General features: G+C 41.0%; 1 protein-coding gene across 8 annotated transcripts in view; it reads right to left on the reverse strand.

Annotated features, from left to right (window-relative positions):
• PRKN (parkin RBR E3 ubiquitin protein ligase) overlaps positions 1 to 26,367 on the reverse strand; it is a 1,235,051-nt gene that overhangs the window by 953,641 nt on the left and 255,043 nt on the right. Inside the window, exons 1-2 of one of the 8 annotated variants that reach the window (XM_053295241.1) lie at positions 15,543 to 15,554; positions 3,634 to 3,669 (exon numbers count right to left, since the gene is read on the reverse strand). The exons of 5 other annotated variants lie outside the window; for them this stretch is intronic. The gene's annotated coding sequence lies outside the window, so the exon portion shown is untranslated. Of the gene's footprint in view, positions 1 to 845; positions 937 to 3,633; positions 3,670 to 15,542; positions 15,568 to 26,367 lie in introns of those variants that run through there. 2 more of the 8 variants (XM_053295252.1, XM_053295295.1) reach the window with 2 other exon arrangements.

A 26,367-nucleotide genomic window follows, 5' to 3' on the forward strand; every position in this document is an offset into this window, starting at 1 on the left:
CAGAAGTGGTTTTTAAAGACATTTACAGTCACAGACATACATTTAAATTCACATAGGAAAATGGTGCTCACTGGTATTCCCTGCTTTAATTATTGTTGAGCAAATTAGGAAAATTGATCAAATCAGAAGTTTGTTTTAATTGTAAACCGCCCTGAGCCATTTTGGAAGGGCGGTATATAAATCAAATAAATAAATAAATAAATAATGAAGTATCTGAACTAACAGGTATCACTTGGCATTTAATCTATGAAGAGAATCTATGCCACCCTGTGCTCCCTGTAAGAAGAGTGGGATTCAAATCTCACACATACATACATATGCTGTTATCACCCCAGGATAGAACTGAAGTATTCACATCTTAAAGATGGATTTTTACAACCTCTTCTGTTCTTTAAGATTAACACCAGAATTCAAGGTATTAATATACAATCAAGAAAACTGTTGCTTTTGTCCTCATTACTCAAAGTAAACTACTGCCTGCATAAATGTGTTGCATTTCTGATTGGAAATAAGAAAGCTATCACATCACAGCAAATGCCAGGAAATCCAATTCAGAAGCCACAGAGCTGACATCAAAATGTTCTGATTAGAAATTGCTTACTGTAGAACTAAGTACGCTCCAAGGATTTACCAGTTATGTACCGATAAAAAAAATTCTAGTTATATTAATCCTCCTAGACAGAATACAATATTGCATTTACAAAGTGAAGAAACATCAGCTACGATACAAGCAAGATCGTAAGTCCATCAATATTTGTCATGCTGAACTATAAAGAAACAACTTTATTTTACAATTCAATAAGGATCCAACTGGATCACCTGTAATATTGTCTAATGCTACTTACTTGAATCACTTGTATCAACAGGAGTATAGTTTTCAGGATATATTCCAGACAGTCAATAATGTGGGCCTTGTGCCTCGACAGAGAAAGTGGGTAGTTTATACCTCAGTGCTAAAGGCATGGTCTTGCTGTTGAGAGGTGTGAGGAGAAACATTAAAATACTCACACAGCAGAGTATGTTCTGCTGGTAAAGCCCAAGAGATTATCTGCAGACAGTAGGTTGAGTTCAAAAAGCAAAGATTTATTAAGAAACTAAAACATCCCATACTAAGAGAGTGACATTGAACAGCATACCAAAATAGGCATTAGCCTGTTCAACAACAACTGAACAGTTCTAACTGATTCTAACTGACCAAGACAGACCTATTAACATCACATCATGCCTTAGTAGCCAGAAGAGGTTGCGGTGGTGCTAAGAGCAATGCTTTAAAACCCTCACTTCTAACATTCCTTCCCATTGCTACAGCACTGATCAACAACTCCCATCATCTCTCACAATGCAAGAAAATGATATCTTGACAGTGGCTTTGTGAGAATGAGGCAATTCCCACGAGCGAGGAAAACGGGGCTACGGGAGCCCAGCCTGGTTTTGCTTGCTCGTGAGAACTGCCAAGCTAGCAGGTGAGCCCAGTAGCTCCACGGCAGCAAGCCTGCCTAAATACCCTCCCCCTTAAAAGAGGTTAATGGAGCAAGCGCTCCATTAACCTCATTTCAGCAATCATGTGTCATATCCGGGAAGTGATATGTTTGCCTAATTAATTTAGACTGAATACTCATTTTTCTGGAACTCTAGAAATTATTATGTGCTACTTGACCCTTCTTGAATTTCTCTCCTTCCCTTTCCTCTTTATCCCGCTTTATGTTTCTCCCTTTGCTGTGCTGTTATAAGACTGAAAAAACAGCCTCTGCTGTTTTAAGGCTGAAAAAACAAATCTCAATAAAAACTACTAATAAAACAAAACATTTCTGTCAGTGTTTTTGAAAACTAGCATTTGTTTCATCTTTCTACATTCTCAAATAATCACTAATTAAAATTTGTTTTCATTTAGATCAAAGCAACAATGTATGTGGTAAGTAGTACATCTTTAAATTATGAAGGTGTGCTATGTCTACCACATCATTACAAGGAATGTTGCACATGAGGCCAAGGTGAAATTCTGAATTTGTGATACATTGTAGAGCTGCAATCTGTAATGAAAAGTGGTTGGGGAAGAAAGATAAATTATGCACACATAATAATTTGTGTAAAGCTTTGCTTCAAGCAACAAATCTGTAAACACTTCGAGGTAAGTGTTTCCACACCAAAACATTGGGGTGTGCACAGAACCGGCTGATCCGGATGGGACCAGGCCATTTCAGTCTGGCCACCCCTCAACCCCCTCCCTTGTCTGTTCTGGGCAGGGGGGAGTTGTGGACATTCTAAAAAGAGGGGGGAAAGTAATTTTTTTTAAAAACAACAACACCTTAATCCCTTCCAGGGGGCATCTCCGAGACAGTGGTGGTGGGGTATCCCCAGAGGTTCCCTTTCCCCCACTGGCCTTCCTTCCTTCAAAAATGGCCCCGTGTGGCCGTTCTGGCTTTCCTCTGGCACAGTGGCCATTCTGGAGGCCACCGCGTGGTGCAGTTTTTGAAGGAAGGCTGGTGCGGGAGGAGGAACCTCCACAGACACACAGACCCCGCCCCTGCCTCAGAGAATCCCCCCAGTGGGGAGAAGTTTTTAAAATAATAATAATAATAAAATTTTGTAAAAAGGTCCGCAAACCCCTCAACGGGCCGGAGGGGGGTGTTCAGTCCAGGGTTGAGCTGAACCGGGGGTGGTTTGGCTTGATTCTGAGCCTTCAAACCGAACCAGTTCAGTACTGACCCTGGTCGCACATCCTTACAAAACATTTCAGCGGAATGCAGAATCCACTCTGCCCAGATTCTGAAGTGGATTGTGATGTTTTCCCATACTTTACATACTGAAGGCCTCTGAGCAGATAAAAGGAGGCCCAGCAAAGCCTGGAGAAGGTTCTTCAATACACACTAGGCCTCCTCTCATCTGTTCCAAGACTTCCAACACATTGAGCAGACGTTGATTTCAGTGCTGGCTTGGAGTAGAGTATGCTGGAAGCTATAGAAATTGTTCTTGATAGTAAGACTGAGATTGAAATAGTCAAGTATAATCCTACTGCAATCCTCATGGTTCTATAAAGACACCTCCAATGGTTGGAGATGTGTGGAGTGGCATTTCATGTGGCAGTGGCACAAGGGGCTTCCAACAAAAAGGACAATCAAAACACATACATGCACCATATATCCAAGGTCCTCCTTGGATTTGGTCAATATAGTCTCAAACTATCAACTGTATAAAAACATTACTGGCTGACATGATAAGAAAAATTACCCCCATTGAAATTAAAAGCTAAGTTAGGTGATGCCTAACTGGTCCTTTTAATTTCAATAGGATAGGACTACTTTGAGTAATTTTAAACAATTCATTGATATATTAAGCAATTCACTATATTGATCACTCTCTGAAAATCAAGGTTGCAAAAATAAAATCCTTTAATTAGTTAACACATCAAGGTTAAAAGTGGAGTGCAAGGAATTATATGTATTGTTCTGTACTTTGCAAAGAGCAGAAAATAAATTTTAACAAGGAATACCTATCCTAGATACGTAAATATCAAATTTAAAAAATACGTATTGTTTTATGCATTTACCCCAAAAGCATGTGACTGGTGTGAATATTACCTCACTGTAATTCATCATCTGTTTCAGCAGCCTGAATGAAAAAAAGATAACTAACCTTATTGCACAAGCAATGAAAATAACATGCCAGCACCTGAAAAGAAAAATATTAATAGCATTCACACTATTTATTTTTCAGCAGCTTCCAAACTGTATGATATGGATTAGTCACAGCACTTGACTTTAATCATAAAATTTCTCAGGTCTCTCTTCACTAGAGCACTTCAGTAAACTTCAAATGGGCTCCCCCTGCTGCTTCTCAACTCTCCTCACTCCTTAGCACTTACTGCAATTGCTTGACCCTGCAAAAATGCAAATAACTAACTCTGGCTGGTCAAAAGTCCCATCACCTCTATTTGTATTACTATGTCCTTTTGTCCTCCAGAAGCGAGAGGACTGAATTCATCTTCATATCAAATTTCAAAAGGGTAGAGGTCATACATTATATTAAAAGTTTTATTTTCTAAAAGGGGGAGCCCGTTTTTTAAAAAACACAATTCTTGCTAAATAACATTTTTGCTATCAGTGAAGGTGAAAGCCAATGCATAGCTTGAGTGGCTGGCACTTAGATGGCTGATGTGGCATCTTGCAGAAAACAGCAATGGTCCATTGTCCCTTCAGTCACAATACACTTCCTTCCAGATGTGTAAGTGCCCAGCTACATGGTGATCACATTGTTGAGACGATCCCTGTACCTGCTACAAATGCTTCCACACCCAGAACCTAAAGTGCATTCCCATTTTGTACTAGGCACAGCAGCAAAAACAAACCTGCTTTTTCTTTCTTTTTGTTGTTGTAAGGTGAACAGTTTAAGCCATATACTATTATTCACCATCATATGCTGTGAAATATTTACTGTGTTGCCATAATAATATTTAACCTTTGTACATCACTTTCAAGTGTTCAAAGTACTTCACATGAATTATCTTGTACAACTCTTTACAACTCTGTAACGCAAGCATTTTTATCCCCACATTGCAGCTGGGGAGTTGAGGCTAAGAGGGAGGGCCTTGCCTAAGGCCACCTTGTGAGTGCATGATGGAGGTGAATCTGAACCAGGAAGGTCCTGATTTGCAGATGCGTTTCTTAGCAACTGCATTACACGATCTTTTGTCTGGTATGAGTAGCTGTTCTTCATAAGGACACAAAATAAGTGTGCTTTATGTCCTAGCTGTGTGTTCTAAATAATGAGAGAGCCAAAGCAAACAAGCATTTACAAGCATTCCCGGGTATTCATCCACTGTAACATTATAATCACAAGAATCACACTTTGTAAAATGGCCAGCCTAACATTCCCAGAGAGGCCATTCTCACATTGTAGCCGGCAGCTCTACTGGCAGAATCAGCCACTTCCGAACTCTAGGATAAATAGCCAGAGTGATTTTCTTATATTTGCAAGATAACAGTGATATCAACTCCATTTATGAATGAGATTGAAAATAGTCCTGTGGGAACTCAAATATTTAGAGAGGTAGACCAAACAGGGAAAAGAAATGGAGACAGAAGTCACGCTATTGAATATGATGAATTGCATGGACAGGAAATAGATAAGATACACAGCTGAGAACACAAGCAGAATGGGCAAAGAAAACATGACAGTCAAATTAATATGGGGGAATTCTCAGCACTGATTCTGAGGCTCAATATACTAATATGGAGACACACACTCTGCCCGCTCCCTTTTGCTGCTGTGTTAACTGTTACCAGCTTGAGCTCATAATTTCCTTAATATTACTCCTCCTCAACTTGCCTAATGATATATCTTTCTTCCACCCCTATGCTCACTACTATTATTATCATAACTACAAATATTTATAGACTACTTTTCAACAACTAAAAAGTTAATAGCAGTTTAAACAGAAAAAGAAATAAAATGGTCGGCGGTCCTCAAAGGGCTCACAATCTAAAAGGAAACCCAAGTTACACAGTAGCAGCAGCAGCAGCAGGTGGTGATGGTGCTGCTGGAGGGATGCTGTGCTGGGGTTGGATATGGACAGTTCTTCCCCTGCTTAATATAAGAGTGCCTCTTTGTTCAATTAGCAAGGTTCAGAACATCTAAAATCACTAAAATTCATCAACCTCACCCCTACACCAGCAGTCATCTGCATTCCATATTCCCTCTCACTATCTCTCAAATAGTCTTAAAGATGTAATTGTGTTGGGAGTGTGGCAGGCTAGGGATGGCTTGTGTAACCTCCACAGTCTCCCAGTCAGAGGTAAGGAGAGAAGTGTCAGCATCAGTGTTCCTTCTAAGGTGTGCACATGCGTGTGCACACATACATTTTTAGCTGTCCGCTCAGTTAATTTTTCATTCCATTTTGGTTGAATCAGGAAGGCTCCACTCTGAATAGATGTGCGCACACACTGCCTTGCTACTGCAGCTATTTCACACATAGATGGAAAAAAAATATATATATAGGGAACAATAGTCAGTACTGTCCCCCGCTGCCCCAAAGTGTTTTCTGTATAGTGCTACTGAGGTACTGGGCAGCACCACTCTACCCTCTGCAAGATTGGAGGGGGAAGTCAACTTCTCCGTGGAGAAGAGTGTGAGACATTTTAATTATACAATCAATAGGAAATAGGTGGAAGTAAGGCATAATCTGTTCCCACTGTTTGGAATATTATTGCTCAGGGAATGGGCCATTTTAAATAGTCCTGAGGATAAGGCACAAATGACAACCTTTGCTCTGTTTCCCCCCCTTAATTCTCTGCCTTCTCCCACCCCTAAAAAGCACTTAATTTGACAAAGCTATGTGGTGAGTTGGCTTTCCCTAGAACATGGAAGCAGCAGGCTGACTACTGCTGATGCTCCACTAATACTCCTGGCCCACCTGTAATATGCAACAGGGGATGGGGCTGCTCTGGGAAGAGCATCTGCATGCTTGCATGCAGAAGGTTCCAGGTTCCCTCCCTGGCATCTCCAAGATAGGGCTGAGAGAGACCACTGGCTGCAACCTTGCAGAAGCTGCTGCCAGCCTGTGCAGACAATACTGAGCTAGATGAACTAATGGTCTGGTTCAGTATATGGCAGCTTCCTATGTTCTTAGATACGATATTGTATGTGTCTGTACACATATACATGTTTTTGTGTGAATGACTGTACATGTGTTCATTTTAAAAATTAACCTGGGTACAGGCCCCGCTCAAATGCAGAGTATAGATAGGAAATGTTCTACTATATGTGCACTTAACATAATGGGTAAATAACTGGATGTGAGCACTGTGTACACAGACTGAACGTGTATTAGACATAATGGCCGACATCCAGACTAATATCATGTGAACAAAATAATCTTTCATGAGCACAAGGGGGGGGGCAATTTTCATCTCCCCCCTCCTTCTGGTGCCATCGATACCACCCAAAAATATGTCGCTGACGATTCCACAACCCTCAGAGACATAATTTTGAGAGGAACAAGTGGCTGTAGACAGAAGGGGATTGGCAGAAATTGTCTCTCCTCCAATGCATGTATGAAATATTCTTCCATACATAAGACATTAGCCTGGCTGTTGGCCAGTGTGTCAGCAGAGCTCCTATTAATCCCTGACAGATGCCTGTGTTAGTGTACTGGAATGCAGGATTAAGGCCTGACAGTCAACTATCATATACTGTACTTCCCATGGAAATCCTCCAGCGGTTTGCAGACAAGAACACCCCAAGGAATCTTCCATAACTCTCATTACCAGCATAAAGGGGCATAACCACTATTGGTCCCTGTGCTGTCAGGATTGGGGGGCTGCCACAGCACCCCCTCCCCCAGTCCACCCCCTTTTCCTGCTCCTGCACCTAGCCAGTGAACAAGTGCTTGCCAAGTGGGAGTGTGAGGCACAGTCCCTCTTCTTCCCAACTCACATTTTATTCAAGTGCTGGCTGGGTGCTTGAACAAAGCACCAGCTGTGAAAGGAGCAGGAGAGGGGCTGGGCTGCCTCTCTTCCCATACTGACAATGGCCCTACATATGATGTGTGCAGCAGCAATGGGTGGAAGACAGCCAACATCAGGAGCTTGTCTCCTGGTAAGCTCCCAAAAGCCCTGCCAGCATAGATGCAAGAAATGCATCAGTTTGGGTCAATTAGCCCATAGATAACCAGCACATTGACTTTACTGTAAATCTGCAGCTGTCTAATAAAGGGGGCAGGTCTTGGCTGGCCATACTAGTAATCCAAGTGCTACTGCTCAGCACAGCATATATTTGGCTAGTGAAAATTTTTGAAGTGTGTGTGTGTGTGTGTTCTTGTAAATAGTCCACTTTGCTTTACCCCTGCTAATTTGCCAAAGAGGCTCCTTCTAATATGGTGATTCTTTTTATTTAGTAGGGGGAGAGTAACTGGCCCTATCCACCCCCAGCACAGTACTTCCAGTGACTGCTGTTGGTGTCTATCTTATGTTTCTTTTTAAATTGTGAGCCCTTTGAGGACAGGGGTCCATCTAATTCGTTTGTTATTTCTCTGTGTAAACCGCCCTGAGCCATTTTTGGAAGGGCAGTATAGAAATCGAATTAAATAAATAAATAATACACCCAGTGAGGCACTACCTTGGTGTGGTTGCGGGGCTTGCGTGCTCTGAGGAAGGTGAGAGCTATGCCAGAGGTCCAAACATACTGGACAGCTCTCACCAGAGGAGCCAGACAAAGAGTGCCTCTCCCATCAACAATATGGTGAGACGTAACTTTAATAAATCTATACTGGATCGGTCGTCGCCCGGGTCAACAAGGACCATGCCAGGTGCTGGAGTCCCTGGACATTTGGTGGCAAGTGGGCAACAGGACGCAGGATTTTCAGTTGAGCAACCACGGCTGGAAACTGCTGGGTTACTGGAAGAAACGTCGCTTAACCGGAAAAAATGTATGAAAAATGCCGACAAGGAAATAATGATATGCAATGGCTTAAGAATGGCAACTTGAAGAAAGAAACAGAGGGTTTAATACTGGCTGCACAAGAACAGGCACTAAGAACAAATGCAATAAGAGCAAAAGTCGAAAAATCAACAACAAACAGCAAGTGCCGCCTTTGTAAAGAAGCAGATGAAACCGTGGACCACCTAATCAGCTGGTGTAAAAAGATCACACAGACTGACTACAAACAAAGGCATGACAAGGTAGCAGGGATAATACACTGGAACATCTGCAAAAATACAAACTACCTGTAGCCAAACATTGGTGGGACCATAAAATTGAAAAAGTGGTTGAAAATGAAGATGCAAAAATATTATGGGACTTCCGACTACAAACAGACAAACATCTGCCACACAATACACCCGATATAACTGTAGTCGAGAAGAAGAAAAAACAAGTTAAAACAATCGACATAGCAATACCAGGTGATAGCAGAATAGAAGAAAAAGAAAGAAAAAACAACAAAATACAAAGATCTACAAACTGAAATTGAAAGGCTGTGGCAGAAAAAGACCAAAATAATCCCAGTGATAATTGGTGCCCTAGGTGCAATTCCAAAACAACTTGAAGAGCACCTCAACACCATAGGGGTCACAGAAATCACCATCAGAAATCACCAACTTTACTGGGAACAGCCTATGTTCTGTGACGATATCTATAATAATAACAGCAACAACACTGATAATAAAATTCAGCCATCCCAGGTCCTTGGGAAGGACTCGATGTCTGGATAAAACAAAGCAGTCAATAACACCTGTCTGACTGTGTAAACAAAAATAATAAAAAAATTATAATCATATCTGTGGGGGCGGGGGTGGGGGGCGCAAGATATCAAAAACAGTTTCAATCATCAACAGCCTCATACCTAAGCCAAGCTTGTAAAATGATGATAACCATTAGAAGGACTTTCAACCACTGTTTGCCAAGGACATATCCCTTACTCTGGTTTTCCTCATTTTGCATGAAATGGAAGTTTGATCTTCATGAGAAAGTTGATAAATGCCAGTTTTTAAAAGGTAATAGTTTGAAAACCTTGAGCGTTGGTGAAAATTAAAAGGGGGAAGAAGCTAACATTTTGCAAGTACTTTTCATCAAAAGTGAAATATTCTCATCAGAAACTTTGGCATCTCATCTAGTACTTTTGACGTTGGCTATAAAGTAAGACAATTCATCTTATTAGCTCGACAGGAATGCCCTTCAAAGAATGGTGAAACTATTGCTTGTAAACATCACTCATGCTCTAATGCCAGTTTTCTTAAAATCTGTATTGCTTTTGTGCTCAGCATACCTGAGGGGGAAAATATAGGAGGTTCTGCAACTTGTATTTTAAAAGGAAACATTTACAACCATTGTTATCATATTTGTTTGAATGCTATAATCCTAAGTACATTACATGGGGGAAAATCCCACTCATTTCCATGGAAATCACTTCCAAGCACATGCTTTTGATTGAGGTGTCAATCTAACTTTGTGGAAGCTGCAGTGATGTAAATTGACGAGACGGTTCTTTTCGTGCCTTTCATTTTAAAAACAACCAATCAAATTCGCTTCAGTAACACCAGTTTTCTGTTTGAGAAGAGAATGGGGAAGGATGGAAAATCCAAATCTATCTGCTCCCTCCTCCCCACCCCATCCATGAATGAGCCAAGGATCTTCATTTTCTGAAATTAATCAGCAGTAAATTAATCAGTTCTCCCGTGCTATTGATAGAATAATACAAATAAATAATAATATAGCAAGACAATATGCCAGCTAGAGAAGTGCTTGGAAATAATAGTTATTTCCAGACTCTGTGCATTACATCATTCCTCGAAGTGCAGCTAAGAAATCTACCACCCCATCAGCAACTTGTTTCCCAAAGAGTTCTGGAGAGGCTCTTTTTTAATCCTTGGGAATTAGCATCAAATGAGAAGAAGTGAATCTGATTTTTCACTAAAGGAATTGGCACTAAATAGTTTCATTTCTTCTTTATACTAGGACTTTGTGTAAGTAATACCAAAAGTCTACCAAGCTCTGCAATTTCACATTTGCATTTCCTTCCTCAAACACTTACAGTTTTAATAATGTTTCATTTTTACTGCAGTGCAACTTATTAGTCATGATGAGAATAACTCTAAGGAGATTTCCCTCCTAATTCCTTGTCTAATGGGCTGCCTGGGTGGGATTGGGGTGGAGGATGAATCAGAGGATCAGAAATGGCACGCTCAAACTTCTATCCATTTCACTGCCTCAAATCAAGTGTACAAGGGTAACAATCACTGCATAATATTTTCAACCCCACATGCTTCAAGATACCCAACAAGACCCTACCCTGTATTTCATCTAATCAGGAGGTTAAATCTGTAAAGGCCTGCAGCAGGATAATTGCTGCTGAGTCCCCCACCCCACAGCTTTGCATCTACCTCCTGAGGGGCCTACCTACATCCAATACTCCAGAGTTTTCAGAAGATGGTAATACACATTCCTATTGCAGTAGGTTCCTAAAGCAGTTTACATAACTAAAATGGCTCCCTGTCCACAAAGGGCTCGCAATCTAAAAAACAAATGTAAGATAGACACCAGCAATAGACACTGGAGGGATGCTGTGCTGGGGATGAAAAGGTTCAGTTGCTCTCCCTCTGCTAAATGAAGAGAATCACCACTTTTAAAAGGGACCTCATAGCTGCCTCTTAGCAACACAGAAAGCTGTATCATAGGAACACAGAAAACCTCCTTACGCCAAGTCAGACCATTGGGTCATCTAGTAGGCCTGTGCACAGACGTAAATGTTGGGATCAAATACAACCCAATTTAGTCCGATCCCGCAAATGTTGGTTCAGGGTCCTTTGGATCCCTCCAGAAGAAAGGGTTGGGGTTGGAGTTAAGATCTGGGTCAGGACTGGCAAAACCTTTTTTTTAAAAAAAATTAAGTAACCACAGATACTCATTGTGAACCCAGAAGGAAAGTAACACAACAGCAGAGAATCACAGGAGAATCACAGGAGAATCTCTGTTCCAAGGGGAAGTGATGTAACATCAGAGAATCACAAGAGAAACCCAGAAATCAGCAGCTGCTTGAAGCTGTGTCAAGAATTGACCCCAAAAAAAACTTATGAAAATTATTTTAAAATGAGATTTCTGCACAGGTGGGCAGGCAGAAGATGGGCAGAAGATTCCCTCCACCTCCAGCCACAATCACCAAAACAATATATCTCATTGACATTTGGAGCTCTGGAAAGCCCCCTCTTTCTTTTCTTTTCTTTTTTCTTTTTTCTTTTGCGACAGCAGTCACAAAAGACTGATCTGAACTGGGCTGGCCAAGTTCAGGTGTGGACTCTCTCTGAACCCCTCCGATTTCAGTAATGTCCAATTTTACCGATCCGCATTTACAAAGGCCTACCATCTAGTTCAGTATTATCTACACTGACTAGCAGTGGCTCTCCAAGGTTTGAGACAGAAGTCTTTCCCAGCCCTACTTAGAGATGCCAGGGACTAACATAAGAACATAAGAATAGCCCTGCTGGATCAGGTCAAGGTCCACCCAGTCCAGCATCCTGTTTCACACAGTGGCCCACAAAATGCTTCTGAGAAGCCCACAAGTAAGAGGTAAGGGTGTGCCTCACCTGGAGCAGGGGGCCAACCCCATTCACCTCCAATGTGGCTGGATCACTGTTTCCTCTTCTCCACCCACTCAACATCACTGCTGTACAGCATTTCCATGCTTTAACATGGAATTTGCCTTTTTCACAGCTGCCACGCATTGAGTCGGCACTTTCAATGAGCTGTCTATGATGACCCCAAAATCTCTCTCCTCGTCAGTCACTGACAGCTCAAAACCTCCTCAGTGTATATGTGAAGTTGGGTTTTTTTTGCCCCAATATGCATCACTTTATACTTGCTTACACTGAACCACATTTGCCATGTTGTCACCCACTCCCCAGTTTGGAGAGATTCTTTTGGAGCTCCTCACAATCTGTTGTGGATTTCTCTACCCTAAATAGTTTAATGCATTTGTAAATTCAGTCACGTCGCTGCTTACTCCAACTTTTAGATCATTTATGAACAAGTTAAAGAGCACTTGTCTTTGTACAGATCCCTGGGGGACCCCACTTCTTACTTTCCTCCATTGTGAAAACTGTCCATTTATTCCTACCCACGGTTTCCTGCCCTTCAACTAGTTACCAATCCACACATGAACCTGCCCCCTTATCCCATGACTGATAAGTTTACTCAAGAGCCATTGTGGGGAATATGTTGGAAGTCCAAGTATACTATGTCAACCAGATCACCTTTATCCAAGTGCCTGTAGACACTCTCAAGGAACTCCAAAAGGTTGGTGAGGCAAGATTTACCTTTGCAGAAGTTAAGCTAACTGACCTGAAATTTCCCGGATCCCCCCTGGATTCCTTTTTGAAAATGGGAGTTATATTAGCTACTTTCCAGTCCTCTGATACAGAGTCTGATTGTAGGGACCAGTTACATATTTTTCTAGGAAATCAGTAATTTCACATTTGGATTCCTTCAGAATTCTTTGGTGGATGCCATCTGGCCCTGGCACTTTTATAACGTTTAGTTTTTCAAGATAGTTTAGAACATCCTGTCTTGTCACCTCAAACTGGCCCAGTTCTTCAGCCACCAAGCCTGAGAAGCTAAATTCTGGAGTGGGTATATGGTCAGTATCCCCCCACGCTGTGAAGACAGATGCAAATAACTCATTCAGCTTCTCTGAAATCTCCTTATCCTCCTCAACAGTCCCTTTCACGCCCACATCATCGAAGGATCCAACTACCTCCATGGCAGGTTTTCTGCTTCTGATATATATATTTTTAGTTTTTGTTATTTCCCTTGACAATTCTAGCTATATGCTCCTCAAACTCTTTTTTTTTTTTTTGCATCCGTTGTTGTCTCCTTGCATTTCTTTTTCCAAAGTTTATGTTCCTTTCTGAAAATGGTAGGATTTCCATTTTCTGAAGGAAGTCTTCTTCCCTTTTATAGCTTCCCTGAGTCTACCTTTTAGCCACTCTGGCATCCTCCTGAACTTGGAATGTATACCGAAAAGGAAGAAAGGTACCACCAACTGAGCTTCTGTTATTGCGGTTTTGAATAATTCCATGCTTTCTGGAGTGATTTGAGCCTCTGGACTTTCCCTTTCAGCTTCCTTTTTAACAACCCCCTCATTTTTGAGAAGTTTCGTCTTCTGAAGTCCAAAGCATATGTGCTGGACTTCCTTGGCAGTGGTCCACTCGCATACAAGCTGAATTGGATCACACTCTGGTCACTATAGTGAGCAATGGTTCTACAATTTGGACATCTTGCACCAGGTCCTGGGCACTACTCAGGATGTTAAATCCGAGGTTGTTAAATCCAAGGTTCCGCAACCATCTATTCTAAGGCACAGTCATTTAGTAGGCTTAGAAAATTGTCCTCTCTGTTAATACCCAAACATGTATTTGCTGAGTCTATGTGACGTTAATGAAGTCACCCATTATTACGGCTCTGTCTCTCTTTGATGCCTCTCTGATTTGCTTCACCAGCTCTAGGTCACTCTCAACATTTTGATCCAGAGGACAACAGCACATCCCTAGGGATTCCCAAGCCTGATAATCTCTGATCTTAAATCACTATATGAAATTCAAATAAATATTTTGGGGCCCCTCAATTTCTTGCAGGCTGAGAACCTAGGTGCCTGGAGTGTCCTCTCACCTGGTGAAACATTCATTTCATTGCTCCAGCACAAGGCAAAGCCACAAGACAGGTAGCTATAGAACTACTTCTCTATTTGCACTTTTTCTCTCCTTCTCTCTTGCTCACATTTCCTAGTGCCCGCAACTGTATGCCCTGTCCCTCAGTACTAACCTGTAAATGTGTACTAGTGCAACTCTATGCCATTCTCAGAATATTAATCCCCTAAAGGAAGATCACTGCCAGCAAATTTGCTGAGGCACTAATCACTACTTTTCACTTGTAAATCTCTGTTCTATAATAAAACTCAGCTTTGCTGGTAAGAAATGTGTCTGTACTCTGCTGTGTCCTTCTGACTGAGTATTCTAACTTGGCTGTATCCTATCTGCAGCCAGCTTTCCTGGTATCTCAGCGTATAATTTGGTTGTATGTAGGTTTGCACTAAGTTGCGTTAAATTTACCACCTTCAGTCAAAGCATTGTCACTAAGGATGGTAACTACTACACTTCAGAACAAGCCTGATTATAGATTTATTGGAGGAGAAGGTTTGTGCAGCCATAAATCTGGCAACACCATCCCCTCCCAATGGTATTCCCTAACACCTGGAGTTCTCTTACTGCTATTTAATCAAAGAAAGCAGACTTTTGAAGCCAGTAGTACCCTTGTCAGCTCCTAGTTTTTTGGAAAGGCCACTTGGAAGAAGTGATGGAGGCTGGTTGGCCAGCTACCTCTATTCCTCCCAAGTGTACTGCTGGAAAATCTACTGCCAGAACCACCACCATTTCTACACTCTTCCTCTGGAGCTGGCAACAAGTGAACCAATTGGAGATACTCAAAGGGCCACATTTGCTCCTGTGGTAGTCAGTTGCTAATCTTTACATTAATAGCTTTCCCCAGCAACTTACAAAAGAGGACTGGTTGGTCAAAACACATACTGTAAGTTTGTCTTTAACTTTTCAGATAAAAAGCTCATCTAATTCATATGCAATACTTTCATGAAAACGTGTTACAAGAGCACATACTTCATACAACAATACTACAGCAGATATTCCTCACTAATATATCTAAAGCACATTGAGTTGTCTGCTGAGAGGGTCACACATTTTGTTTCCATTAAAATAATTTACTTATTTGTTAGATTTGGTTCTACTAAAACCCAGGCAATCGAAAACAGACTCTAAAAGGCTTGGTACTGTGCCAGTGGATCAAGAGCAGGTAGATGTCTCACCACCAATAAGTTAATAAGTCAGCATTTGCAAACTGGGAACCAGCAGGCAAGGACTTCAGACTTCAAAGTGAGCTCTCAAAATATCCTATCGCATAATAACACACACAAAAAAGAAATACCCGCTCTCAGCACCTTATCTTGGAAGTTCACATTGGTTAGACGGTGACCTTTAAAGGATTACCTTAACACGCAGGGAAATCAGCCCCTCTCTGATGTGTTCTGAAATTTGTAATAAAAAATGGCTGCATGACTGACGTTTAAGTTGGGGGGGGGGGCGAAGAAAGGCAGCTTAAATTTCTCCTAACATAAGCTGAAGCTCAGATATAAAGCCATTTGACTTTCAAAGGCCACAACTATGATAGCTGACTGCCAATTTGCAGTTTGCAATGTAACGCTTTTACTCCATAAACTAGGGCAACAGAGAATACAGCTTTCAAGTTCTAAATCATTTTTCCCATGAATTCATTTGTTTTGCCAGCATAAAAAAAGCAGAGATGCGATTCACATTCATCCTCTTTCTCCTCCCCACAAATGTACATTTATATTGTTGGCAAAAAAGAACATAAAGGAAATAATGATTTAAACGATACATTTAGAAATAATCACTGACACTTTTCCCTCCCTGCCATGCACAGGTGTGGAGCGTGGGGGTTTATCTGCAATCCAGACTGTCTATCTTTTCACAAAAGGAAAACGTTTCTCATCATAAAGACATTGCTATCTTTCCATCAGTCATGTATGCATTATTTTCCAAGCTACATTATTTGAGGAATGGGGGGAAATCTGAAAAATGACACACAATCATTTTTGTGTGCGCACATTAAACAAAAATGTTTCAATTTTTCCATTTCTTTTGTGAAGTTGGCTTTTTCCTTCTCACTTCTTTTGTCCCAGGTTTCTTTGTTTATTGTTACTGAGCCAGCTACCAGCTTTTTCATTAAAATTGTACCAAAAACTCTCTTTCCCAAGACTGCCACCCATCCTCCATCATAGTTCCAATTGTCAGATTGTTTCCTCCCAGGTAACACAGAATAGCACCTCAGTGCATTCTAATGGCCACTATACAAAATAAGTGCCTGTTTGTCTTCAAAACTAGAGAGGGGAGGTATATAAAGGAGTACAGTTAGTAAGAGTCTTCTTGAACTAGCCTTCTGCTAAGGATTGCAATGACCACAGTCCCTGACTATTGGCTACTGTGGCTGGGGATGGTGGGAGTTGCAATCCAAAAACAGCCAGAGTGTCGAAGTTGTGCAGCCCTGCTTTACAGGCAGGAACTAGTTCTCAAGTGACTCAACATATCCTCACTAGCTTTGCCCTTTCCTTCCTAGTGACAGAGGCTATGTGAGTCTTCCTAGTTCTTGCTAAGGGGTCTATGTATTTCTGATGGGCTACTATTCTATTTTATATCCTCCCTCTCAATTCAAAAGGATCCTCAAGGCAGCTCATATTGCATCCTTGCTGTAGCGATGCTTCTCTCATTGGGAATGAAGGGGAAATCATCCCTACAGCCATCACTCAGTTCTTAGAAGCCACGGAGCCTCTCTGCATTTGTCCAGAGCCTTTGGATGGACAGGGCAGTATACCAGTGTAATAAATTAACGAAATAGCAGCATGGACAGGCTTTGGAATAGAATGGAACCAGCATACATGCCCCTCTCTTGCACTGGCAGGACACTGTACAAAATGAATGCCAATATAATTATATTAGGGATGCTTCTAACACAGCATATTGTTCTGGGATACCATATCCTCCCCACAAAAAATCAACCTTTGGGTATTTCTGAAAGGGGATGATAGAGCTTGGAGTCCAGCCTCAGGACCCCCTGTGCAAAAAGATGCTCAGAGCATCGTTTCCTGAAAAAAGAGAGCGTGTCCAATCATTTTTGGAGCTCACCATTGGCTGCTTCCCCAGCCCACTTCTACAAGGCAACTATTTTTAATTTATTTATATACCACTTTTAAGGATAAAATATTTACGAAGTGGTTCACATACATTCACTTAATGCTTCTTTCTCAGTTTTCAGACTCTTATTCTAGCCTTTCCTGTGTATCTTTAAGAAAGAAAGAAAAACACTGGTCTAGATGTAAGATTTCTACAATATTAGTTGCTCCACTGGAGCTATTAGCGTTCAAAGGTGTTCCTAGAACACGGGCCCACCAGGAGGAGTGGGGCTACTAAGGGCCCCTCAGCAGTCTCCTCCCCCTCCCCCCACTTGCTGCCACAGCTCCTGTAGAGGCATATATTTGCCACATGGACCAATATATTAACGTTACATCCCTCCTCCATCCAGCTCTGTGCCCTCACAAAGCAAATTTTCCTACCAGTGGCATTCACCACTGGCATAGCTAGGGCAGAGAAGGCCTGTGTGCAGGCCTGTGTGCAGAGAAGGCCAAAGAAGACCTTCTCTGCCCATAGCTAGGGCAGAGAAGGCCACGGGGCGGGACAGCACTGGGGCCAAACACAGGCCTTCTCTGCCCTAGCTATGCCAGTGGTGAATGCCACTGGTAGGAAAAATTGCTTTGTGAGGGCACAGAGCTGGATGGAGGAGGGATGTAATGTTAATATATTGGTCCATGTGGCAAATATATGCCTCTACACTACCTCTAAGATCTCTGGACAGGGATGTACTACTTCTAAATTCTGTATAGCACCTGACACTAAATAAATATTGTAGAAGCAGAAATCATAGTTAAATATTGATATGACTTTGATGATACTTAAAGAGAGTGTCTCCCCAACATAGAAATAGTAATGGTGAATACTTTACTCTCTTCACACTTAGAATGGGAGCTACGCAAAGGAAAATATAAGACATATTCAGACAGCTGCCATGACTATGTGAATATATATTTAAATTCTTATATGCTTGGTGTTGGTATTCAAGCAATACCAGGAGTTTCTATTTTCCTTGTTTTGATTCATACATTTAGCATTAAAATTTCCACATGGCATTTTGCATGCACAGCTATCTCTGACTTAGATAGGATTTCAGAATATACAGTTGCTGCCTATAAAATATTCTACATTACTTTCACAGTCATCCAGGGTGACATTTATTTATGGTATTTTGTTGCTGCTCCAAATAACTAGATAGAGCTGGCCTATTTATTTTTGATCGATGAGATATGAACTGAGCTTCTGGGAATCTTTGTCACTTCAAGACCAATTTGCAGCAAGGGTAAGAGGTAACTGTTGCTCATCTACAACAATGATTGTGAGGGTAGGACATGGAAAGCAGCTATGCTGGAGCACTGCACTACGTTCCATTTGGGTTGTCTTGTCTCCTAATATTTATACCATCTTCTATCAAACTGTTATTTCATACCTGGAAAAATATGGAAATCAGACAAGACATTTATAAGGTACTTGAATATTACAAAACTGAACTTTGGGTTTTAGTTAATTCACAAATGTTGAATATAGGCAACGCAAGATATATAAAATTTGCCTTTGTGACAAACCTACAACCAGATCCCAAGGATTGTTTACTAAGAAACAAGTTGTGCTGATTATAGTGGGACCAAGTTCTAAGTAAATTTGTGTTACTCGTGGGGACTTGTTTGAGGGCACAAAACTGAACATGCCTGGTTTGGTTCGAGTCCAGTTCAGACCCAAACTGAACCAAACAAACCCCTACCCAAGTCTGTTACAGTTTCCCTTTCTCTGTGCAGTATGTGAGTTATTGTCATCAAGTTAGATTGAGGTTTCATTGTCAAGTACTAGGGCCAGGTAAGTTCTGCTTACTATTTATAGGAACATATGTGCGTTAATACATTTCTCACCAAGCGGATTCCAATAGGTAATGCTTTGCCATTTGACTATAACCATAGACTTCAGACTTTTATATGGAAGCAAATCTGGCTGAAATTCCAGTGTCATCATCCAGCAATTAGCACATGTGAATGGTTCTCATGCAATCTTAGTTCAGCCTTTAACTTGCTGAATACTCTTGGGGAAATCATCTCTCTCAACCTGATTCCTACCAAGCAAATTTCTCTCATGCTTCCAAAGCATATCTGGCTTCCTTATCAGATGTTTACTTGAGGAAGAACATCAAAGTCTGCATCTCATTATCTTTTAGCTGAAATTCAAAAACAAGTTGGAAATGTGCAGAACTTTCACGACAAATATGTTGGTCACATCCAACTTCTTTTTGTACTTCCCCTAAAATTTCAAAGACAATTCATCTGAAGAGGAGTCCACAAGTTTGCTATAAAATGTACATATTTATATTTATAAGGAGCCAGCATGGTGTAGTGGTTAGAGTGCTGGACTAGGACCGGGGAGACCAGAGTTCAAATTCCCATTCAGCCATGATACTAGCTGGGTGACTCTGGGCCAGTCACTTCTCTCTCAGCCTAACCTACTTCACAGGGTTGTTGTGAGGAGAAACTCAAGTATGTAGTACACCGCTCTGGGCTCCTTGGAGGAAGAGCAGGATATAAATGTAAAATAATATTAATAACAACAACCCCCAGTGAGGCACTACCTTGGCGTGGTTATGGGGCTTGCATGCTCTGAGGATGGTGAGATCTATGCCAGAGATCCAACCATACTGGACAGGTCTTACCAGAGGAGCCAGACAAAGAGTGCCTCTCCCATCAACAATATGGTGAGACGTAACTTTAATAAAGCTATACCGGATCGGTCGTCACCCAGGTCAACAAGGACCGCGCCAGGTGCTGGAGTCCCTGGACATAAGGTGGCAAGTGGGCAACAGGACTCAGGACCTTCAATTGAGCAACCAGGGCTAGAGACTGCAAGGTTATTGGAAGAAACGTCTCTTAACCAAAAAAAAATACGAAAAATGCCAACAAAGAAATAATGGTCTGCTATTACAAGTCTAGTCCAACTAGAAGAGGTTATTTAAAAAGAATGTACCAAATTTGGAAAGAGAAGCATCCAGATACAGAAATAACAAAACAAAGGCTAGCCGACCAGAGAAGATTCATAATAAGAAATAAAGTATTCACAGAAGTTGAGCTGGAAGAACTGCAAAGAGCAACACAGGCTCAGGATATGGAAGAAGAATTACCACCAACTGAAGAAGTTGCTCAAAAACCTGAATGCCATTTAACAGAAAAGCAACAAGAATGAAAAACAACAAGAACTAAAGCAAAAAAATAACTGAGCACATGAACCAAACAACCACCAGGGTACAACTTCCAGCTCTAAAAACAGTTACCAAAAAACAACTTGCTCAGGCATTAAAAGATGTCAATGCTGCACTTGCAGAAATAACAACCAAGAATTTGCAAGAAACAAACCAACTAATGTACAGTGCAGCAACAACAACAACAACAACACAAGAGCTCGGATATAAGATCAGTGGACCTGTCAAAAAAGAAAGTAGTACATCACCTAAATGGAAGATTAGATTAGAAAATAAAATCTCCAGGCTTAGATCAGATGCTAGTAAATTGAAAGATATGAAAGACAAGAAACTGAAGAATGAAAACACCAAACAGTATCTGATCCAAAAATACCACCTAGATTCAAGGAGAATTAGAGAAGTCCTGGAAATAATAAAGCAGCAAATAACAGCAGTGTCAAAGAAGATTAGCAGATACGAAGCCAGAATTACACAACACAGGCAGAATCTCCAATTCCAGTCGAATGAGAGTTGTTTCTACCAAAGCATAGAAGGAGAAACTGCAAGAAACATAGAAATACCAAATAAAGAAGAAACAGTGCAATTCTGGGGGAAATTATGGGACAATCCAATAGATTATAATAAAAAAGCAGGCTGGATGAAAGAGGTCAAAAAATGTAACCAACAAATGCAAGATCTAATAATAACACCAGAATTAATAAGTGAAAGAGCAAAGAAAATTAAAAATTGGACTGCACCAGGCGACGATGAATTGCATGGCTTTTGGCTTAAATACCTAACAAGCCTTCATAAACAACGATCAAAACAGTTCAATCACATTTTGCAAGGAGGTGATATTGAACAATGGCTAACAACTGGGAAAACTCATCTCATCATGAAAGACCCAGCAAAAGGTGCAGTTCCAAGTAATTATAGACCCATAACCTGCCTGCCAACCATGTTCAAATTATTAACTGGAATAATAGCAGATGAAGTGATGCAACACTTATTAACTCACAAACAGCTTCCAGTTGAACAGAAAGGAAATTGCCCAAACACCAGAGGCACAAAAGACCAGCTGCTGATTGACAAAATCCTTTTAGAAAATTGCAAGAGAAGAAAAACAAATCTAAGAGTTGCATGGATTGGCTACAAGAAAGCCTTCGATTCATTGCCTCACACATGGATACTAAAATGTTTAGAAACAACTGGTGTCAGCAAAAACATTCAGATATTTATTTAAAAAGCAATGAGCATGTAGAGTACACAGTTAACAATCAATGGTGAGACACTTGGACAGGTAAGAATTAGAAGAGGCATTTTCCAAGGGGACTCACTATCAACTCTGTTGTTTGTAATCGCCATGACCCCACGTTCACAAATACTAAACAAAACAGGCCTCGGATACCAAACATCTAAAACATCAAGTAAAATCAACCATCCGCTGTACATGGACGATCTGAAGTTGTATGGAAAGTCCCAGTCAGAAATTGAATCACTGCTAAACACTGTCCGTATATTCAGTAGCGATATAGCAATGGAGTTTGGACTAGACAAGTGTGCTTCATTAATAATGAACAGAGGAAAAACAACAAAAACAGAAGGAATAGAACTGCCCAATGGAAGCAACATCAAGAACCTGGAAGAGAAAGAACGTTACAAAGACTTGGGCATTCTCCAGGCTGATAACATCGCACACACTGAAGTTAAAAGAAAAATGGGAAGTGAATACATCAAGAGAGTTAGAAGAATCCTAAAGCCCAAACTCTATGGTGGGAACACCATACAAGCCATAAACACCTGGGCTATACCTTTTATCAGATACACTGCAGGAATAATAGACTGGACCCAGGCAGAGCTAGAGACGCTAGATCGTAAGACCAGGAAAATCATGACCATCAATCATGCTCTACACCCCCGCAGTGGTGTAGATAGGCTCTACCTCCCTTGCAGCTCAGGTGGAAGAGGAATGCTGAAAGTCCATCGAACAGTAGAGGAGGAGAACAGAGGCCTTGTAGAATATATCAAGGACAGTGAAGAAGATGCACTTCAAATGGTCAATAACGAGAAACTATTCAACACCAATGAAACAAAGCAGGCCTACAAGAAAGAACAAGTCAAGAAGCGAGCAGAAAAATGGAAAAAATAAGCCACTGCATGGCCAATATTTGCACAATATAAGTGGAAAATCAGACATCACCAAGACCTGGCAATAGCTTAAGAATGGCAACTTGAAGAAAAAAACTGAGGGTTTAATACTGGCTGCACAAGAACAGGCACTAAGAACAAATGCAATAAGAGCAAAAGTAGAAAAGTCAACAACAAACAGCAAGTGCTGCCTTTGTAAAGAAGCAGATGAAACAGTGGACTATCTCATCAGCTGTTGTAAAAAGATCGCACAGACTGACTACAAACAAAGGCATGACACGACCACAGGGGCCACAGAAATCACCATCAGCCAATTACAAAAAGCAGCTTTACTGGTAATAGCCTATACTCTGCGATGATATCTATAATAATAGCAACAACACTGATAATAAAATTCTGGCATCCCAGGTCCTTGGGAAGGGCTCAATGTCTGCATAAAACAAACCAGTCAATAACACCTGTCTGACTGTGTAAATAAATAAATAAATAATAATACTATATTGGATATAAAATGTTTATGGGAAGACAAGCTAACATGTCACATAAAAAGGGATAGTATATGCTGGAGATATATACACACACATATATATATATACACACACATATATATATACATATACACACACAAAGACATTTGATATAACTAGACAAAAAACCAAGGCTCACCAAAACAAAAATAGAACCAAATCAATGAAAAGCAAAACAAATAATATGCAGTGGCAGAACTAAGAAAAGTGAAAAATGTTAACTTATGTAGAACTATATATACAGGAAGAAACAGATGAAAATCCATAAACTAAGTCCCATAGAAAGAATAAAATTCTAGCTTTGTCAATATCTGCTTAGAACCAACTCCTTATGTATTGTGTTTTGGATATTCTTCCAAACTACAACACTTCAACAAAAGATTTAGTCAAATCCAGTAAGGAGAATTATCAGTGGATGTTAGGGATGTGTGAAATGGTTCGAATTCAAAGCAGTTTAACATCAAAGAGGCCCAGTTTTAGGGCTCAACATTGAGTTAGTCAACACTGAGCTGGTCAACCAGAACATTTCCTGGTTTGGCTCAAGATCAAGCCGAACACCCCCAGCTGGTCCGCCTCTGGGGGCACTGTCGCAATTGGGTCTCTGGAGGTTCCCCCTCCCTCTGCTGGCCTCCTCATCTATCATAATGGCCCATTCCGGGCCTCTGTGTACTTGCAGCAGCCATGGCTGCCACAATTCAGAGGCCTGGAACAGGCCAAAAACCACCTTAACCGGGCTATTATGATACCAGGGGGTGCTGGGGGGCGGGGAGGAGGGACATCCAAAGATCCCTTCGCGCCAGCACCCCAGAGGCAGTGAGGTTTAAAAAAAAAAAATCAACCCTGAACTTGAACCAAACCCGGGGAGGGGGGGTGTTCTGAGGTGCACAAAACCAAACATGCCCAGTCTGGTTCAAGTCCAGTTTGGACTCAAACCAAATCGGGCAAACCGATTTAACCCCATACTTAAACTGAACGGGGGGGTAGGGTGTTTGGGGATGCACAAAACGAAACATGCCTGATCTGGTTCGAGTCCAGTTTGGACTTGAACTGAATAGGGCCAACCAATTTTGTGCACACCCCTAGTAGATGTCCATCAATAGGTGCTCCAGTATACCTATCTGCTTTTTAAACATTGAACATATGCTTAACAATTCAGTGTGGGTTCCTCTCCCCCTTTTATTATTTTGCAATGTTTTTATCTAGCATAGTTTTGAATGGCTTCATATGGAAACAGTTTCAGCACAACCACTTCATAGTAACGCTTAAAAACCAACTTCAGTTTCACAGCATATTTGTTAACTGTACCTCTTTCTACCACCAAATCAAACAGCCTCCAGCACAAAAACAAACAAAAAGGCAAAAGCCCTAACAGTCAGAAGGGAAACCTAGGTACATATATTCAACTGTATTTCCTTGTACTTGTAAACAATTGTTAACAAGAAAGTATATTTTATTAAACTGACATAACCAATGCTGATTTTTCCTACTCTTGTGGGAATATGTTGTACACAAGAAAAGGCTAATAATAATTAAAACCTTAAAAGTAAAAAAACAAAACAAAACTGGGGGGGGGGATTTCCCCACCTCATTGGTGTTGGGTATTAAATCAACACTATTTCACTAATGCTGTTCTCCTCCAAGTATTGCAAAAGACTTCTTATCTCACACATGTTCAATTGGGAAACCACAATTAAACACCAAAGGGCACTCACTTCATTTTCCTGTTTATAAAAAGAGTCATAGTGTAAAATAATCAATGCAGTATCATGCATAATCAATAAATCCCTCCAGTGGGATAATCAATAAATCCCTCCCTTTCAATAAATCAATAAATCCCTCCCTTTTAACCATCCAAGGTTCACAACAAGAGTGCCTCTGGTCAACATTTTTTGTTGCCAGCACAGTCAACTTCCTAGATACCTTTTGGGTATGCTGTTAAAAGTAGCCTTTTTAACTTAGAATTTGCCCTCAGAGTTTAATGAGGAAGCAAAGACTTGGTAATCCTGCATCTTTTTTTCTTTGTTGGTTTTCACTTACTTTACGCCCAAAGCTCTGTTAAATGCCTAATCTAACAGAACTCTGTATCTCTGGTGGATCAGTGGATCAAGTAAACCATGTGAAACCTGAATATTTTTTAAGACGGAACTTTTTGAGGAGGATGTACATGTTTAACTAATATCAGTAAAGCTACCTGTCATGCAGAATAATGATATGCTGTTCTAGTTTCAATGAAGTTTAAGTTGTTATTAAGGTCTCCTTCCTGTGCTCATGGAGTTGTATAGGAGGCACTCCCTTGTAGTAGTCTCTCATGCAAGTGTAGGGTGTGTGTGTGAATTCAGTATCCTTCTGGATGAACCTGGCAGAAGTTTCATCCAGAAACTTTCTCTGTCTCACTGCACACCCCCACCCCCAACCCCAGCAAGTTGAAAACTATCAGAAGGACATGTCTCACAGGCAGCTCAGGGACTATATAAAAGGGGACCCAAGTCTGAAATTGTAGGAAGAAACTTGCCTGACTCTATTAACAAGGCCTAGATATAGAAGGCCCTCTGGTTAGGTAAGCACAGGGTAGTCATCAGCATACCTTGTTACAGGGTATGGTCATATTTGATAGTCCCCCCGGCACTCCTACATGTGGTGCTGGCATGGAGGTCTGTATTTTGAACTCCAGGAAAAGATGTATGTACACGTTGGCAAAGGACAGGTCAGAAAAGTCACATATATGAGAACCTTGGCAACTGGTATCATGTGTTAGCAGAGTCATGCTGATGCCCCAAGACTGACTTTCTGTATTAAAATCTCCATAACCTTCCTGAGACTTAAAATGAGAAGCTCCTTTGCCTATCTTTGTTTGCTAGCACATTTGATTGCATTCCTTCTGTAGCACATTTAACACAGCCTTTGTCTCAAAGCAAGCTCACATGAGGGGAAGAAAAATGTTGAATCATCCTCTGTCTTGCTTTCACCCACAAAGAGTATTCCTTTAAACTTAAACTGTTCCTTTAGTAGCTCAATCGCTGCCACCATGCCCACTTTTTAACAGAGTTTAATCCCCACCGGTGTGGGTGAAATTCCAGGGAACTCTCCTTCTCTTTACTATTGGAAAAGTACACAAAAACGTCCAAGTGCAAGCCTACACATGAGGAGAAAACTTGGTAGAGTTGCTGAGCAATCAAATTAAGACATGTGTTGCACCAGAGACAAAAAACCCTTTCCAGCCCCACTTTCCTGAGTTTAA

This window comes from Hemicordylus capensis, chromosome 1 (assembly GCF_027244095.1).
Source record: "Hemicordylus capensis ecotype Gifberg chromosome 1, rHemCap1.1.pri, whole genome shotgun sequence".
Taxonomy (NCBI): domain Eukaryota; kingdom Metazoa; phylum Chordata; class Lepidosauria; order Squamata; family Cordylidae; genus Hemicordylus; species Hemicordylus capensis.